Source organism: Pleurodeles waltl, chromosome 5, assembly GCF_031143425.1.
Source record: "Pleurodeles waltl isolate 20211129_DDA chromosome 5, aPleWal1.hap1.20221129, whole genome shotgun sequence".
Lineage (NCBI taxonomy): Eukaryota > Metazoa > Chordata > Amphibia > Caudata > Salamandridae > Pleurodeles > Pleurodeles waltl.
In genome coordinates, this window is record NC_090444.1 from 832,595,370 (window position 1) to 832,602,177 (window position 6,808).

The 6,808-nt window shown below is 47.8% G+C and overlaps 1 pseudogene; it reads left to right on the forward strand.

Annotated features, from left to right (window-relative positions):
* The first annotated feature begins 730 nt into the window (after positions 1 to 730).
* LOC138297064 (ADP-ribosylation factor-like protein 1 pseudogene) lies at positions 731 to 1,274 on the forward strand (annotated as a pseudogene).
* The last annotated feature ends 5,534 nt before the right edge of the window (positions 1,275 to 6,808 follow it).

Sequence of the window (6,808 nt, forward strand, 5' to 3'; positions counted from 1 at the left end):
ATTTAGGGCTCCCCAGGTGGGTTGCCACCCACCAGCGTGGCATGGGAAACACCTTTGCACAGCAAGCTGATCACACCTCATCCGATTAGATTTCCAGACTTTGAAGTTGGGACTTGTTCTCTCAAGCAGCCCCAACCGTACAGTGATATCTTCATTAAGGAAAATGTCTGGGGAGCAATGGTGGAACTTCTGACACAAATGTCTGCTGTATAAGTGTCAAAAGGTTCCTGGTGTGCAAGGAATTCTCTCCCCACATATAAGCAACATTTGAGGCCTTTCTATGCAAGACTACATGGGAGTCTTACATCGAAAAGGACACCACCAGAAATGGTGGGGTGCTGGCAACCCTAATTGAGAAGGCATTCGAAGGCCATCTCCAGAAACATCTCCTTTGCCATATCATTCTTCCTCAAAAAAGTCCCACCACATGGCACTATCCTCTGAATTAATTTATTATCCCTTTTTTATCTAGCGCCTGTCACCACCATTTTCTAAATCATGTAAACGTGTCTACTTTTTTCCAAAGAAACATACTGCAGAATAATGTCCTTGTGTTGACTATGACCATTTGAATAGCACTACTATCAAAAATTGTTAAATATTACCTTTGAGACATCAGGGATTTTGGCAGGAAGAAAGGGACAAAGAGGCCGTGGGGTGTGAGAGTTAGGTAACTGGGGTAACCAGTGCAGGAGCACCAGCAGGAGCACCATGGAACAGAAGCAGCACCATGGGTGGCTTTTTATCAAACATCGTTTCTAGTTTGTTAGGAATTCGGGAAATTCGAATATTGATTTTGGGCCTAGATGGTGCTGCGAAGATAACAATTTTGTACAGGTTACAGGTTGGAGAGGTGGTCACAACAGTTCCCACCATTGGCTTCAACTGGAGGCAGTAACCTACAAAAACCTTATACTTCAACTGTGGGTTCTTGTGGGTCCAGACACGTTTAAGGCCTAATTGTTGTGCTATTATTCAAATACAGATGCAGTAATTTATGTGGTGGACAACTGTGATCAAGATCGGATGTGAATTTCAAAGTCTGAGTTAGTTGCAATGTTAAAGGATGTTGAACTTAAGAAAGCTATTTTTGTCGTGTTTCTGGCTTTGAAAGACAAGACGTTGCAGATTTTTAAGACCCCTGCAACCATAGGCACTGGCTTGAAGCAATGGAATGGTTTATGGAAACCTTGAAGTACAGGCAGTTGCTTGTGAATAGTAAAACAATGTTATGTTTTGGTCACAAAACTTTACCATCTCCTGTGAGAAAGTAGCCTCTTTCTAGCATGGTTACTCCCCACTTTTGGCCTGTTTGTGAGTGTGTGTCAGTGTGTTTTTACTGTATCACTGAGATCCTGCTAGCCAGGACCCCAGTGCTCATAGTTAATACCTTATTTGTCAGTGTGTTTTGCCTGTTCCACTGGGATCCTGCTAGCCAGGACCCCAGTGCTCATAGTTTGTGGCCTAATGTGTGTGTTGTCAGTAGTGCTTAGCTGTGTCATTGAAGCTCTGCTAACCGGACCACTGGGGTTCCAGGAGATACTTGTGAGTTGCAGCATTTCTTTTGTCACCCATAAGGAGCTCAGACAAACCCTTTCACAGGACTGCTACTGCAGCCTGCGTGAAATAGAGCACATACTATTTCACGCCATTTTCACTACACTTAAGTAACTTATAAGTCACCTATATGTCTAACCTTCATTTACTGAAGGCTAGGTGCAACGTTACTCAGTATGAGGGCACCCTTGCACTATCAAAGGTGACTCCACGCTGTCCAGGGCCAAATCCCCGGACTTCGTGAGTGCGGGGATACCATTACACGCGTGCATCACCTATAGGTCAATACCTATATGTAGCTTTACAATGGAAACCCAGAATATGGTCATGTAAGGTGTCTAAGACCATGGAATTGTTCCCCCATTCCAAATCTGGTTTTGGTGGGAAATCCCATGCATCCTGGGGGCTCCACCATGGACCCCCAGTACTGCCAAACCAGCTATCTGAGGCTTGCACTGCAGCTACAGCTGCTGCCACCTCACAGACAGGGTTCTGCCCTTCTGGGGTCTGACCAGCTCAGTCCCAGGAAGGCAGAACAAAGCATTTCCTTTGGGAGGAGGGTGTTACACCCTCTCCCTTTGGAAATAGGTGTTACAGGCTTGGGAGGGGTAGCCTCCCAGAGCCTCTGGAAATGCTTTGAAGGGCACAGATGGTACCCTCCTTGCATAAGCCAGTCTACATCGGTTCAGGGACCCCCGTCCCTGCTCTGGTGTGAAACTGGACAAAGGAAAGGGGAGTGACCACTCCCCTGTCCATCAACACCCCAGGGGTGGTGCCCAGTGCTCCTCCAGTGTGTCCCTGGTGTTAGCCGTCTTGTTTTTCAAGGTGTGGGGACACTGGAGATCTCTGAGTGGCCAGTGCCAGCAGGTGAAATCAGAGACCCCTTCTGATAGGTGCATACTTGGTAAGGTAGTCAACCCCCTCTCAGGGCTATTAAGGGTCTCTCCTATGAGTTCCTTCTGCTTCAGCTTCTGACCATCCGATCAACTGCGGACTGCTCCAAGAACCGCCGTAACTGCAACAAAGTATCTAGAAGGGCCCCCATTCCAAATCTGGTATTCAGGGGCCAATCCCATGCATTGTGGGGGCTCGACCATGGACCCCCAATACTGCCAAACCAGCTCTCTCAGGCTTGCACTGCAGCTACAGCTGCTGCCACCTCACAGACAGGGTTCTGCTCCCCTGGGGTCTGAGCAGCTCAGTCCCAGGAAGGCAGAACAAAGCATTTCCTTTGGGAGAAGGGTGTTACACCCTCTCCCTTCGGACATATGTGTTAGAGGCTTGGGAGGGGTAGCCTCCCAGAGCCTCTGGAAATGCTTTGAAGAGCACAGATGGTGCCCTCCTTGCATAAGCCAGTCTACACCAGTTCAGGGATGCCCATTGTCTGCTCTGGCACGCAACTGGACAAAGGAAAGGGGAGTGACCACTCCCCTGTCCATCACCACCCCAGGGGTGGTGCCCAGAGCTCCTCCATTGTGTCCAAAACCTCTGCCATCTTGGATTCAGAGGTGTTGGGGCACAATGGACAGCTCTGAGTGGCCAGTGCCAGCAGGTGATGTCAGAGACCCCTCCTGATAGGTGCTTACCTCTCTTGGTAGCCAAGCCTCCTTTCTCAGTAGCCAAACCTCCTTTTTGGCCTATTTAGGGTCTCTCCTCTGGGCCATTCCTCAGATAACAAATGCAAGAGCTCACCAGAGTTCCTCTGCACTTCCCTCTTTGACTTCTGCCAAGGATCGACCGCTGACAGCTCCAGGACACCTTCAAAACCGCAACAAAGTAGCAAGACGACTACCAGCAACATTGTAATGCCTTATCCTGCCGGCTTTCTTGACTGTTTCCTGGTGGTGCATGCTCTGAGGGCTGTCTGCCTTCACCCTGCACTGGAAGCCAAGAAGAAATCTCCCGTGGGTCAACGGAATCTTCCCCCTGCCAACGCAGGAACCAAACTTCTGCATTACCGGTCCTCTGGGTCCCCTCTCATCCTGACGAGCGTGGTCCCCGGAACACAGGAGCTGGGTCCAAGTGTCTCCCACAGTCCAGTGGCCCTTCTCTCCAAATTTGGTGGAGGTAAGTCTTTGCCTCCCCACGCCAGACAGCAAACCTAGGTACTGCGTGATTTGCAGCTGCTCCGGCTTCTGTGCACTTTTCCAGGACTTCCTTTGTGCACAGCCTAGCCTGGGTCCCCAGCACTCCGTCCTGCATTCCCCAACTCGCTGAGTTGGACTCCGACGTTGTGGGACCCTCCTTTGTGACTCTGAGTCGACCGCTGTCCTCAAGTCTTCTAAGTGCCTGTTCCGGTACTTCTGCAGGTGCTGCCTGCTTCTGTGGGGGCTCTAAGAGTTGCTGAGTGCCCCCTCTGTCTCCTCCTCCAAGGGGCGACATCCTGGTCCTTCCTGGTACCCCAAATCCTCAACCGTGACTCTTGCAGCTAGCAAGTCTTATTTGTGGTATTTCTGCGTGGAAACACTCCTGCATCTTCCAGCACGCCGTGGGACATCTTCTTACCAAAGAAGAAATTCCTGGCACCTTCCGTTGTTGCAGAATCTGCAGCTTCTTCCACCCGGAGGCTGCCCCCCCTGGACACTTGTGTGACTCTTGAACTTGGTCCCCTTCTTTTACAGGTCCTCAGGTCCAGGAATCCGTCTTCAGTGGTTTGGTAGCAGTTGTGGTTCTTGCAGAATCCCCTATCTCAACTATACTGTCTTTCTGGGGTAGTAGGGTAACTTTACTCCTACTTTTCAGGGTCTTGGGGTGGGGTATTTTGGACACCCTTACTGTTTTGTCACAGTCCCAGCGGCCCTCTACAACTTCCCATAGGCCTGGGGTCCATTCGTGATTCGCATTCCACTTTTGGAGTATATGGTTTGTGTTGCCCCTAGGCCTATGTCTACCTATTGCATCCTATTGTGATTCTACATTGTTTGCACTACTTTTCTTACTGTTACTTACCTGTTTTGGTTAGTGTACATATAATTTGTGTATATTACTTACCTCCTAAGTGAGGGTATCCTCTGAGATACTTTTGGCATATTGTCACTAAAATAAAGTACCTTTATTTTTAGTAACTCTGAATATTGTGTTTTCTTAATATATTGTACTATATGATATAAGTGGTATAGTAGGAGCTTTGCATGTCTCCTAGTTCAGCCTAAGCTGCTTTGCCATAGCTACCTCTAACAGTCTAAGCTGCTAGAAACACCTCTATTCTACTAATAAGGGATAACTGGACCTTGCACAAGGTGTAAGTACCACAAGGTACCCACTATAAGCCAGGCCAGCCTCCTACAATACTTATCTCCAGAAGGAGTATTGCCTCTAAGATATTTTTGGCTTTGTGTCACTAAAATAAAGTACCTTTACTTTTGGTAACACTGAGTATTGTCTTTTATTGTGTATAAGTACTGTGTATCTATAGTGGTATTGCAGGAGCTTTCCATGTCTCCTGGTTCAGCCTAAGCTGCTCTGCTACAGCTACCTCTAGACAGCCTAAGCTGCTAGAACACTGACTACATTTCACTAATAAGGTATAACTGGACCTGGTATAAGATGTAAGTACCTAGGGTACCCACTACAAACCAGGTCAGCCTCCTACATCTCCCAAAATCCTTCTCTAAAGAAGATGTTGCATAGCGGCCAGTGGTGCCTACTCTGGGGAAACAGGTTCAAGTCTTGGTGTCTGGCTCAACATTCTGTGATTCTGGGTAAATCACTTAGGGACTCATTTACAAGTCCCTTGCGCCACCAGAGCATCACTTGTTGCTACGCTCTGGTGGCATTGTGCCCTGCTCCATATTTACAAAGAGCCATTAAGCCACTTTCATGGCTTTACACGGCCTTGTAAATATGGACCGCCTGATGCAGTTTTATGCTGCAAAGGGGTGTGAAATGGGTGTTGCTGTGGACTTACTAACGCAAAACTCATTGCTTTTTGACACTGCCACAGATTTACAAGGAAATGTAAACGAGAGGCAGTGCCAAAGACTAATGCCTCCCCATGTGTTGCATTAGAGTGGCAAAATGAGAAGAAATACTTTTATTATTCCTTGTTTTTAGTTCTTTCTATGTGTGCTGCATTCTGTAGCACACATAGAAGGGGCAAATCACCATTAATTATGTTTTTGTGCAGAAGAGTGTCCCTTCCTGCACATAATCAATCACCCCCACAATGCTAGCACCCATACATCAAGGCGCAAGGGTGTCATCATAAGCACTAGCCAGCTGATGTAGCGCCAGCGCAGGGGAAAACACAGGGATGCTCCATACTCTGGTAAATATGGTGCATCCCTACATTTTGGAAATGACGCAGCTCAGTGCAGCAAAATTGCTTGCATCACAGCACTGCGCCATTTCCTCATAAATTAGGCCCTCAAACTCCCCGTGCATACCAAAAATGAATGTGTTGAGTTTGCTCTATATAAAACTGCAAAAAAAACAGAATACTATATTCTACTTCACAATCTATGCAGCCAATGTAACTGTTGGATAAGATCCAGAATGGCCATAAAGGGCATCAGGCGTTTTCCCAGGAGGTTGAAGGGGTGGGGGCCAGTTTTGCAGCAGTGGGGACCAGTTTTGTTACTAGGGGACTGTTTTACAGCGGTGCAGCTATATTAGCCCCCAGTGACAAAAGCAGCAAGCGTTTTCACCCTCCTGGGGCCAGGCAGTGCTTCCTCAGGGGCCAGGCAGTGCTTCTCCTCCCATTCACCTGCAGGGGGCTGCAGACCTGCCAACCTTGGAAAATTTTACAAACTGTGATCCTTCATCTCATTCACAGGAGTGGGCATAGCTGCGCACGCGAGAATGCGTTGTGAGAGTTAAAAAATGAAACATGACATGCTTATTTTAAGAAATACCATGTAGTTTATTAATTGCTGCATGTGCGTTGACTGTGCTTTTAATCTTAACATTATTGTGAACATTTGAGTATATACAAAATGGGACAATAAAGGGATAATGCTCCAAAGCAGGACATTATGGCGGTCATTACAACATTGGCGGTAAAAAACGCTTACCGCTGTGCAGAAGACCGCCAACACACCGCCGCGGCCGTGGAATTCCGCCACAGCTATTATGACCCACAGCACGGAATCCGCCAAAATTCAGACACCCACACAAGTCCGCCACACCAAAGGTCAGTGATAAACTGGCGAAAACAAATCCTCCACCGTCACGCCTTTCAACCGCGGTATTCCATTGGCGGTACACACCGCCGCGCTCAAAATACACACATTTACAAAACACAGCCACATTG